At 34.8% G+C, this 13,332-nt stretch overlaps 1 pseudogene; it reads right to left on the bottom strand.

Moving 5' to 3' along the window:
* Positions 1-6,130: 6,130 nt before the first annotated feature.
* On the bottom strand, positions 6,131-9,431 carry LOC104115464 (putative Peroxidase 48; annotated as a pseudogene).
* Between the last annotated feature and the right edge of the window lie 3,901 nt (positions 9,432-13,332).

Raw genomic sequence — 13,332 nt, 5'->3', positions numbered from 1 at the left:
TGTCGGCCGTTGAAGATTTGGTTCGAAATCTTTGATAATCTGTTGTTTATGATGATGTCTATAGTTTCCATGGTTACAATCCTTCTGTATATGATTCTCTTGTTTATGCATGATATTAACATCTTCGAGAATTAATCCTTCCCTTCTTTTTTCTTTTTTCTTAACGTGCGGCATGATTTTAGGAAAAAATAGCATGAACAAACTGCTTCGATTTTTTGGTATATATTTGTGTCGGAACTACTTCCGTCCGGTGTATTTAGTTTGTGTCAGTTTATTTGGTCAAAGGAAGAAGTGAGATATGAACAAAGTTCATTGTTTGAAGCTATATCGGAGCAGAGGCGGATCCAGAATTTCAAGAGGATGGGTGTACTGTTGTAAAGAAGTGTATCTAGAATTTATATTTGACGAGTTTAACTCTAGTCTCTTACCATGAACTCACTATACTTTTGAAATTATAGGTTCAAAATTATATTCTTTTTGAAATTTTAGTAATTTTTACATATATATCTATACTCCGTGCGAAATCAAGACCGTTCAGAGTGGGATTTGAACCGCCACTTTCACTTATAGAGGTGCACCTAATAATAATTGCACCATAGGAGTCTTTGAGCATGGGTTCACACACATATATTTAAGTAATTTTGAAAATATAGGATTGTTACAGAGAGGGGACTATGGGTTCACGTGAACCTATATCCATCAACTTGGATATGCCTCTGTATCGGAGGGGCATACGGAACCGAGACATAGATGGTTATTATTATCGATGATCAGTCTACAACCCGATCCTGTACCTCTTCGATGCGATTTCAATCCGTGAATTAACATTACGCACGCCTATTGATCAAGTATCAACTACTGCTAGCTTAGAACAGAGGAGTTATAGGTATGGTTTTTACTTCTTTCTGTTCTTGTTTGCAAAAATATATTATGTACTTTCATCTATGTTGTGTTGGAAATCTTTCTTTGAAAACCTTGATCCCCGCAACTAGAGTTATTATAATTCTATATTTCATATTCGTGGACCACCTAAGATTTGGTTAATTCACGGTTACTTGAAGAACCTAAAAGAAACGAAATCTTGGATAATCTCCTTTTAAGATGTTTATAGTTTTTCAACTTTTCATGTTTATAATCCTTCTGTATATGATTCTCTTGTTTATGCATGCTGTTAACGAATGGTGTTCAAGATTTGAACCTTCCCCTTCTTTTTTTCAAGTTTACGGCAAGTTTTTAAGATCAAATAGCATGTACTAACCGGTTCGATATATTTCCTATATATCTTGGTATTGGAATTACTGGGGAAAAAAAGGTTTTTATACATGCTACAATTTCCTACAATCAATAAAGGTGATGCTGGCTGAGCCAATGCTCCCAGAAATTTTGATAAATTTCTTGAGTTTCTTCTTGATTTGAACCCTTTTCCTTGCAGCACGATGATACAAGATACTATACCCAATTTGATTTTTTGTTGTTGGATTTAATTAATTCCTCACACAACATTTAGATTTCAATGTATTTTGCGGCTTTCTGAACATAGTTGCCGCATAAATTTGAGTAAGGTTATCTAATTTTAAGAATAGTATTGCAAGAAAATTTAACATAGTGTTCCCTCTTTTTTACTTTATGTGACTCAATTAATATTTGAAAAGTCAAAGAAATTTCCTTTACCATCTTTTTGCAAATACGTTTTAAGTGTTTTGAATTACTAACAATTTTAACTTTTAATACTTTTTACATAATTTTAAATATGTAAATTTTATTTTAAAATATTTAATAATTCTATGTCGAATTCACATTAAAAATTAATTAGCTTAACCCTCATACTCCGAACTAGTTAGGGCGGATTTACACATTAATTTAGGGTGATCGAGCACCCAATAAAGGGTGCTCGAGGTTTGTGAAAGTTGTCGGGGTCAGAGTTCGAGACAAGCTTTTTTTCACATGCATTTTTATTTTAATATTATCAAACTACTTTCTCTTTTTCGAACTTTGCAGTTTTCACTAGTCACTTTTTTTACCCAATTTCTTTTTGCTGACTTTTTTTTATTATTATTTACAAAAAAAAAAAAAAATCTAATTTACTATAAAGAAAAAGAAAGAAAAAGAAAAAAGAATCTAACGTTTAACCCTTCCGAGGACAAGCAATTCCTCCCGAAGGAGCAAACCTATCAATCTTTTTTCTCATAGTTGTATAATTCATCACAGTTTTATTGCGTCCATTATATTAGTACTATGACTGTTCTTCTTAATTTTTTCATGATGTATTCAAATAGTTCTGCACTTATATGATGTAATTGGTAATAAGCACCCACGAACCTAAATTTCGGCGTGCGTTGAAAAGACAACATTGCTCATCAGATCCAACAGATAAAAAATAAGGCATGGGTTACAAGTTATAACTTATTAACCCTTCGACCGCAATTAGATATTTTCTAATGATATTTTTGATTAAATAATACAATATTATCTATACTTGTTTACCCTCAAAATCGGATAATAATTAAATTTGTAAGTGATTTTAAGAATATGCGGATTAATTTGATACAGAGTAATAAATTAAATAGACTTGAACAAATAAAGATAAAATAGATTCAAACCGAACAAGGACGATAGTTCCAAACTGTTTGGAATTTTCACCCTCGACCCGAACTCGTTATGACCAGCACTGATGAACAAGAGAAAGAGCTAATATCAGTGAAAATAATAATATATTACTTTTGAGTGCGTGTTACAATGTACTTCATGAATTATCAGACCCCCTTTATATAGAAGGGCGTCCTACTTTAGGTACAACTCTATAAAAGGTAAAAGAAAATCTTCTGATTAACTGGCTATCGGTTCCTCATCGATACGTGCCGAGATTCCCCCCGTGATATCCGGCCGGTCACGGATATTTTGGCCTTCTGTTGGCTATGCTTGATTGTCCGACAATGTTCTTCGAAATCGTTCGAGGCTAGGACCGATTCCGGAATCATGATCTCGACATTCTCGAGGGCAGACATCATGCCCCCGGATTCTGGCTCGGTGGGACCTTTGGCTCGATTTCAGTACCTTGCCACCATGTCTTGAGCCTGGCTTATCCCGTCGGAAGTCGGGATGCACCATGAGCTCGATTTCACCCGTATACAATACTATATTAAAGTACGAATGTAATGACCTAACCGGTCATTTTGACTTTTAGAATCTCATTCCCTAAAATAGAACTTTTTTTATGTGCTTTTAATGATTTATGACTTGCGGGAATGGTTGATTCGGGATTTAGAAGTGTTTGGGTTGAAATCGGAACACTTGGTTCCTTAAGTTGGCTTTTAAAGGTCAAGTTTGACTTCGGTCAATATTTTTCGATAACGACCTCAGAATAGAATTTTGATGATTCCAACAACTCCGTATGGTAATTTTTGACTTAGGAGCGTGTTCGGAATTTTATTTAGAAGTCCGTAGTTAAATTAGGCTTGAAATGGCTAAATAGGAATTTAAGTTTGAAAGTTTGACCGGGGAGTTGACTTTTTGATATCAGAGTCGGAATCCAGTTCTGAAAATTTTTATAGCTCCGTTATGTCATTTATGACTTGTGTGCAAAATTTTAGGTCAATCGAACTTGATTTGATAGGTTTCGACATCGAATGTAGAAGTTGAAAATTTTAAGTTTCATTAAGCTTGAATTGGAGCATGATTCGTGATTTTAGCGTCGTTTTATGTGATTTGAGGTTTTCAATAAGTTCGTATGATGTTTTAGGACTTGTTGGTATATTTGGTTGAGGTTCCGAGGGCCTCGGGTGAGTTTCGGATGGTTAACGGATCAAAAGTTGGACTTAAAACAGCTGCAACATTTTTTCTCTTCTGCTGGAAATTATGGGCTGTGATCGAGGCCCAAGATTGAGGCCCAAGAACGAGGCCCAGGATCGAGATCCAAGATCGAGGCCATGATCGAGGGTCATGATCGAAGGCAGAGCTCGAGGGTCATGATCGAAGGCAAAGGCTCAAAGGGCCACGATCGAGGCCGAGGATCGAAGGCCATGATCGAAGCCACGATTGAGGCCGAGGATCGAGGCCAGGATCGAAGCCGAGGATCGAGGGCCATGATCGAACCACGATCGAGGCCGAGGATCGAGGTCATGATCGAGGGCTGCCTGGGGTAGAATTATAAAGGATGGCATTCGTCTCATTCGTCATTTTTGACAAATTGGAGCTTGAGCAAATGCGATTTTTGATAGATTTTCAAGGAAAGACATTGGGGTAAGTGATTCTAACTCGGATTTGGTCAATATACACGAATATATCATTGTTTTAACCATTTAATTAGTGTTTTGAGATTAAAATTTGGGAAATTTTTGAAATCTCGTAGAAATAAAATTTTGAGATTTCGGTATCGATTCGGAGTCGGATTTGAGTGAAACTAGTATGGTTGGACTAGTAATTGAATGGTTTATCAGATTTCGTAACTTTTACCGGATTCCGAGGCGTGGGCCCCACGGACGAATATTTAATTAATTTCGGAATTTTTATTGAAAATGTAGTATTTTCTTATGAAATTGATTCTATAGTTTTTGGTGATTTGGTTAGATTCGAGCCAATAAAAGTTGCATAATCGAAGAAAAGGCCTACTAGTGGATTAAATTGGAGCAAGACGAGGTAAGTCTCTTGTCTAATCTTGTGAGGGAAAAATTACCCCATAGGTAATTAAAATAATAATTGTTGCTAATTGTGGGGGCTGCGTACGCACGAGGTAACGAGAGTCCGTGCGTAGCTACTATTAATGCTAAAGTCCGGGTAGTTTAGGACTCAAAGCATGAATTACTTATGTAAATTGTATTCTTTGTTTAATTAGTATTATTTGATACACACACACACACACACACACACACACACACATATATATATATATATATATATATATATATATATATATATATATATATATATTGTGAATTGTTAGATAAAAATATTAATGGATGGAAATCTCATATGATTGATTTTCTATTTAAATTAATTAATTGTTAAGAGAAATTGTTCTTCCTCCCGAATTTATCTTATAATAAATATACTCTCCTTCCGGAGGTACATAAGAAAATGTCCTCCTTTCTTGTGGAGCGGGCCGAACGCCTCGGCAGGATAGATACATCTATGGATCACGCCGCACGTCCCTCGGCAGTGTATACGACACTCTGGATCGGGCCGTACGACCTCGGCAAAAATCGTGCCTAATAATAATAATAATAATAATTACACGATACTTTGATAGTTTATTGCAGCCTGTAACCTAGAACTAGAAAGAGTTGGTAGTTCTTATATATAGATAAGGTATATTGATTAGCCTTTAGACAAAAAGAAGGAACCTGTTCTTTGCCCTAGAGAAAAACTGAAGAAGCGAGATATGAACAACTTCACTGTTTGAAACTACATCGAAGGGGCGTAAGGGATTGAGGCATAGATGATTATCATCCGTCTAACAACCCCTTGCCTCTTCGATGTGATTTCAATCTGTGAATGAACATTACGTCTATTGATCACAAATGAGCAACAAGTATTGTTTTTTACCTTCTTTCTCTTCTTTTTTGCAAAACAAAGTTCGCTCATTCTAGATATGTAGTTTCACGTATCATTTGTTGAAGATATCACTTCTTTAAACCTTTGAATTTCATGTTTCTTTGTCGACCGTTGATGATTTGGGTAGTTCGGGGTTACATGAAGAACTCAAAAGAAACGAAATCTTGGAATTATAGTTTTTTTAACTTGTCATGTTTATAATACTTCTGCATATGATTCTCTTGTTTATGCATCATGTTATAATTAACAGCTATCTTCAAGATTTGAACCTTCAATTCCCCTTCTTTTTTTTTTAAGTTTGCGGCAAGTTTTTAAGATAAAATAGCAAGTACTAACCGGTTCAATTTCCTATATGTATATATTGGCATTGTAATTACTTTAGGGGAGAAAAAGGTTTTCATACATGCTACAGTTATTTTTTACAATCGAAAAAGGTGAAACACGCTCAACAATTAATGCTCCCAGAAATTTAACAGAAATAATCTTGATATATTTCTTGAGTTTCTTCTTGATTTGAACCCTTTTCCTTGCAGTTAGATGATACAAGATCATATACCATAATTATTACTGTAGAAGGCAATTCCCAATTCAAAGCAGGATATTATATTGGCACACATATTTGTACGTACAAAAGATGCAAGCATGAGAAACTTTGTTCGATCAGTTAGTCATTGTAGCTAGATCATTAGCATCCAAAGGAAACAATTCACTCACTATATGCCGGCCAAGTTTTCCCTAAATTAGGCACTATGAAAAGTGATTAATAACTAGGCCACTCCTAACGATAGTTCTCATTGATCAGAATTGAGATGGGAGCAACTGTGCCGAACTTCTCCTTGGAATCCAGTAAGAACGCCAATATTTGACAGTTTATCCATGGCATGAGCAAACTCAGTCCTAAATATAGCCCCCTCATCCAAAGCATAATCCATCACCACCGCTGCCGTCTTTTCATTAGCCATCAACTGTTGATCAGCAAACAGCAGCCCTCGTCCTCTTGTCAAATGAAGTTCCAACCGAGGAAAGCGCTGACAGTCTCTGGGAGTATGATATAGCAGACTCACTCAGACCCCTCGCTGTATGTTCGTTGAACATATTGTTGATGGTGCTGTTATCGTCTGGACACTTCTGTATCAACTCTTCAAGAAAATCAGAAGGAATCGTTGGATCAGGTAAACCTGTCCCCATGAAATTACTGAGCCTTGGCCGAATGAATTCACAACCAATCTTCCCGATGTTATGTCCTCCTTCAGATGATGAAGAAAATAAACAGAAGAGAAATTTCAAAAGATGTACATGTGTTCCAAAAAAGGATGCAGACTCCAACATATGAAAATTAAAGTATAGGATTAGAAGATTACCAAGTAGTGCCACTGTTTCCCTCTCATCAAATCCTCTGAGCGAAAACAGCCTAAGAGTTTCAGTGATATTCCCATTTGGTCGTGGAATTTCAGCCATTGCCTCATCAAAGAATGACTCCTTACTGTCCCTTCTGCCCGTAAGCACAGGATAATATAGACCACCAGCCTAAAATGTACAAAAGTAGCATGTGAAAGGGAAAGCTTAAAGATATAATACTTTTTTATACTAAAGCTTAAAGATATAATACTTGACGATAAAGTGCCAATTTGTTCGCAAAACTAGAAGATATCAAAATGCACTGTTTATAAATATTGTACCATATTTTCAGAATTGTACCCTGTTAACATATATATGATACCTCTAAGAGGTGTAAAATGTTCTATTATGTACTAAATATCTGAATATGCACTACAAGATCATTCAACTAAACTACTTCAAAGATATAATACTTGGAGTTGAAATGCCAATTTAGTCCGCAAAGCTATAGAAGATACCCTAATGCACTGTTTAAGAATATTCCCATATTTTCTGAACAATGCCCTGTTGACATGTAAATGATACCACTAGAAGGTGTAAAATGTTTTGTTATGTATTAAATATCTGAATATACACTAGGATCGTTTAACTAAACTATTTCAAGAAAGATGGATTGCATGCTAGTGCATGAGTTACATCCATTTCACGCCAAATTCTATTCTCCAATTGCTCCTTGAACAGGAACACAGAACAGATCCATGTAAAATAGAAATTAAGTACTAAGAGTAAGAATGAAGAAATCAGCAAAAAACTTAAGGTGCTGGATTATAAGAAACAAAGGATATGGAGAAATTCATACCAGAACGATGCCATCTCTTGTTGCAAGGACAAGGATATCAGAACAAGAAACAACCCCAGGGCATGCCTCATCAATCTCATCTTATATCATATCAATGAAATCAAAGCCTTTCAATGTCCTATTTGGGATGGCGTCACGTTCAACAGTCCCATTCTCGTTATTACTGTCAGCTAGCAGAACAGATGCATCACAATCCTGAAATCAATGAAACAGAAACTTCACTGTCTGGAAACTCTGCCTTATCCAAAAAGAAAAGAAAAAAATTCATTGTCTGGAATTGTTTTCATAATCAGTGTGAGCTCCTTTGCTAAATATCATTTCTCGACTCCCTTAGGACTCTAAAAGCTCACCTCTATTTCAGAAGTAATACCATCCCGCCCTCTTTTTATTACCCAAAGGATACATACATAGAGGGATATAACTACAGGTAAATATACATTAAAAAATATTCGGAACTCAATAAACATAAAACTGAGAAAGCAACTGATCCAAGATCAGGTAAAACCTCCATCTAAATCAAACGACGAACACAAGGCACAAAGACACATGACAACATATGAAGAATAACATGTGCACAATGCACGAATCAAGATACGCGGCTAATTATTAAGAGAGAAGCATCCACAAGTACATCAAAGAAATACATTTGCACGTGCGCGCATCAGGAACCAATGCAAATAAGAAATACAAAATCCACCAAGTATTGTCAATATATATCTACATGGACAAGACCAGTACAAAAAGTCTGCATAGAGCAAATAATTTGACACACTTCTAAAAATTGGGAGGATAACAGGAACTGACCCAATTATAAAAGAAATGTCTACAAATCTATAAGAGAAATACAGAAAATGAATTCACAATCGATACACGCATGGAACGTGTAACAGAGGAATAATAGTGACAAACCGTGAAAATACTATAAATATTTTGTGTATCGAGGTCACATGCACTTGAGATTGTAGAACCTAAAAAAACTAAGAGCAGCATCAAATAACAGAAGGAACGACACAAAATAGATCAATTATCGTCATTTTCTTGATAATACGAATTGGAGTTGCTTCCAAATATTAAAAGTGAAACAACATTAATGCAACAATAGAGTACACAGCATAAGACGTTAGTCTCTTTTAATAATTTACAGTTCCACAAAACCCAGTAAAAAGAACTCATGAACGATGCACATATCAAGAATCAGTAAAACAGTAAAAAATGACAAAATAAGAAATTGAATATACTTAATCAAAGGATTCAGAAAATGGAGAGTAGACGTACCCGAATGAAACAATCATGGAAGAGAAGGCGTAAGAGTTGTGCTGGGGCGTTGTGTTGCAGCTGAACAATTCTCAGCATCATTCTCCTCGCAAAGTTCTCAACATTCCCACATTTCTCCTCATAATAATCATATCGAAGGGGCGTACGAAATTGAGAAGCATTACCAGGGGCAGATTCTGTTTGCGCTGCCATTGTTGTCACAACGCTGGCAACCAAGAATGAGAAAACCGCCATTAAAGCCCAGTTCTTGTTTACCATTTTGAAAAGAGAGTAATGGAAAATGACGACTTAACAGAAAGTGAAAATTGGGAAAGCGCCGGTGAGTAATTGACACATGACTTGCTTTCTAATCTACACCGCTATATATAACACAGAAAACTAGCTCGCGCGCGCCAGGGTTTGAAACAGAAGATGGAATATAACCGTATAACAAATAGCATTTCTTCTTTTTTTTTGGGCCAAGATTTTGATAGAATTGGATACATTGAGAGTGAGTATCCGAATTCAATGACTCAATTGAGAGCAAGGTCGATCAGAATTGTAAGGAACCTGAAGGGGGAACGGAGAAATGGAAGGGATTTAGGAGGAATTAGGAAAGTTCTGTAATGGGGGACACGTGTATATGTGTTAAAGTGTAAAATAATAAAAAACTGATACTCTGAAAAATAATACTTAAAAAATAGCTAATATATAAAAGGTGACAGATGGACGGTTAAGTTCAAAGAAGGCAAGTTATATTTCACGAGTCAGGATTGCTTGTTGTGATATTATCATTCTTTTTTGGTGTAAATTTAAATTCACGTCGCGTAAGTGGTTATAATAGCCCGTTTAACCAAACTGGAAAATTTAACTTACTTTGAGAAGTATTTTTAGTGAGAAATAGTTTGTATTTAGCTAATTAATTTAAATAGTACTTCTAAGTAGCAATTAATATTTGACCAAGTTTTTAAAAAATATTTTTAAGTATAGTTTTTTCAAAAGTGCTTCTAGAGAAGCTACTTTTTCTGCTTCTCCTCAAAACACTTTTTTTCTTCTAAAAGTTTGGCCAAGCACTTCAAATTTGAAAAAAATATTTTTTTTTGAAAAATAAATGCTTTTGAACTAGGAGAAGCTTGGTCAAACAGACTATAAGTGTATTAAGCTGGATAAAAATACTTTCTATCAAAAAAAATATATATTTATAAAACCCTTTTCGCCTAAACAATTCGTGCACAACTTAATTCGCCACTCTACCGAGGATCGAGCTACCACGCTCTTGAAACCTCGTAAATTTGCTTTTCTTTTTTGAGAATACAAAGAAAATTACTAATTTTGCTTCTCGGTCCCATTTGGTGTTTGAGCATCACCACCTTCACTGCTTTTACATAACAGAATGAATTCGTCAATTTGATGCGATAGAGAACCGAAGGGGTTGTCCAATTCATCACTCAATTGGTAGAGGTCAAAAAGAATGAAGACATTATCATGTAAATCGGTTATAAGTGGGTTTCCATTAAATGATCAAATCATACAAAGATTTAAGTAGCAATTTTTTTTTATGAGTGAGGGAACAAACCTATAGAGTGCAAACATAGAGCCAATATGAAATCAATACAATTATGACTTAATTGATTCCCTCCGACATTCAAACCAGCTAATAGCTAGAATGTGGAGAAAAAAAATTAAGAAGATTTAGCATACTACAAGAAAATGGTTTAGACTTTAGACCTCCAACGGCTCTAACTTCGTTGCCATAAATAAGTCTTTTGTCCTTATAGAATACCTCTCATCCACAATATTTAGTTTGCTCATAGCATTTGCTTTGGTTAATCACTTCTTTTCAATTCCTTATCTTCTTCTTTATAATTCAAGCATTTACAACTGTCTCTATCTATTAAATATTAATTGTTGTATATGTTTGTTTACCTGTAAAACTCTATTAAATATTAATTATTGTATATGTTTGTTTATCCGTAAAAAGGTACAATTGAATTTGTTACGTGGTTAATAGATAAGCGAATTGATTTGATCCAAGAAATGATAAAGAGATAAAACTAATATTAAGATTAGCAATTGAAATTGAATAAGATGACAAGCTTGGCTCCGAACGCAGTGCCTCCGAAAGCAAAAATGGAAATATCGACAAGATGCAAATAAAATTCTTAAATTGAGAGTGAAAGTAGTAAAATAAAGCTTTGGTATGCAGAAAAATTTCTCTCTCTACAATGGTTGCAGAGCCTGCTATTTATAGCTTTACCTAGGGACGAAACAAAGACCCTAGGATCAAGCTTCTCTTAAATGATAATAAAAGAATCATTGATCAACATGTAACGACGGACCATGAATGCAAATATTCTCTGCAACGGTCGCTCATTTAATGTTAAAGAATATTCCCTCATTGAATGCTATCTGATGGTAAATCCTCGATCTTCCCCCGTTGACTACGCTCCCTTCGGGATTTATCTGGTGCTGATTACATTTGTTGTATCCGGTATTGCCTTTTGCATATCTTCGATTCCATGTGTCATGTTACCATTCGACTATATGTTATAAATAGGGGCGGAAGGGGGTTCGCCCGAACCCCCTTCGCCGAAAAATTACACTATATATATAAAGCAAAATATGTGTTTTACCTCTATATATTATGTTTTTAATTATAACTAGCTACAATCTTTTTAAACTTTTTTTCAACCTCATTAGCGAAAATCCTGCCTCCGCCACTGATTATAAACCAATTTTACCCTATTAGTTATATGACCCTCCGGCATACAAATGAATGTATTGTTTTTGAATTCCAGTTAGGTTTATGAGAACTAATAATGACATTTAATTTTTTTTCTTTTCTAATATGCTTTTGTAACTTGTTTAATTTGTGGTGTATATGTTAATTAGCTCGACTAGTATTTGCATTCACAATACAATTGCCTGCACAATTATGTCAATTTTAATTTGTTTGAGATTTTTCTGATTTATGTTGGGCCAAATAAAAAAGATACCTTCAAATTATCAAGTTGAACAATTTATTTCCCCCTTCAAATAATGAAATACTCTAAACAACCATTCCTTATGTCGGAAATTGTTATAATTTTCCTTTTTTTCCATTTTTTGATATAATTTATATACACTATACAGTGTACAATCCGAGTAGTTCAAAGAAAAGTTAGAAGCTTGAAATGTCGAACTAGTTTTGTATTAAGGCTGAGTTGTTTGATAGACTGAGGCTGGCAGTATATAAATATGGAAGGTGCTACGTCACAAGTATTAATAGTTTCCAGAAAAGAAACGCTACCATGTATTAGGCGGTGGTAGTTTTATATATATAGGGATAGTGATTTTAACCCTAGTAGTATATATTGATTAGCAGAGTTTGCCTAGAGAGAAAAGGAAGAAGAACTTCATTGTTTGAAGCTACATCTGAGGGGCATACGGGACCGAGACATAGATGGTTATTATTATCGATGATCAGTCTACAATCCGATCCCGTACCTCTTACATGTGATTTTGATCAGTGAATGAACATTATATTATGCATATTGATCTACTACTGCTAGCTTAGAACAAATTAAAGGAGTAACATGTATGTATGTTTTTTTACTTTCTTTCTGTTCTTGTTTGCAAAACAAAGTTTGCTCATGCTAAATATATTATTTAGTTTCATCTATGTTGCGTTGGAAATCTTTCTTTGAAAACTAGAGTTATTATAATTCCATGTTTCATATTCGCCGACCACCTAAGAAATTAAGAGAAACGAAATTGATAATCTTTTTTTTATGATGATGTCTATAGTTTCCATGTATATGATTCTCTTGTTTATGCATGATATTAACATCTTCAAGAATTAAACCTTCTATTAACATCTTCAAGAAATAAACCTTCCCTTCTTTTTTTCTTTTTCAATGTGCGGCATGATTTTAGGAAAAAGATAGCATGAACGAACTGGTTCGATTTTTGCGTCGGAACTACTTCCAGGGAAAAGGAAGGGTTTCCATAAATATTACAATTATTTTTCCACAACCGATAATGGTGATACTCGCCCAGCAATGTTTCCAGAAATTTAAAAATTCTGGATAAAATCTTGAATTTCATCTTGATTTGAACCCTATTTCTTGCAGCACGATGATATAAGATACTAACATATAATAGTAGTATCCGTACCTTAAAAGCAGAATATTATATTGGCTCACATATGTGTACGTAAAGCTGCAAGCATGAGAAACTTTGTTAAGTCAATCAGTGATCGTAACTAGATCCATTAGTATCCAAAGAGAAAATTTCACTGAATGCCACCTAAATCAGACACTAGGAAAAGTCATGAATAACTAACTAGTCTA

Source organism: Nicotiana tomentosiformis, chromosome 2 (assembly GCF_000390325.3).
Source record: "Nicotiana tomentosiformis chromosome 2, ASM39032v3, whole genome shotgun sequence".
Classification (NCBI taxonomy): domain Eukaryota; kingdom Viridiplantae; phylum Streptophyta; class Magnoliopsida; order Solanales; family Solanaceae; genus Nicotiana; species Nicotiana tomentosiformis.
This window is presented reverse-complemented; position numbering and strand designations above follow the sequence as displayed.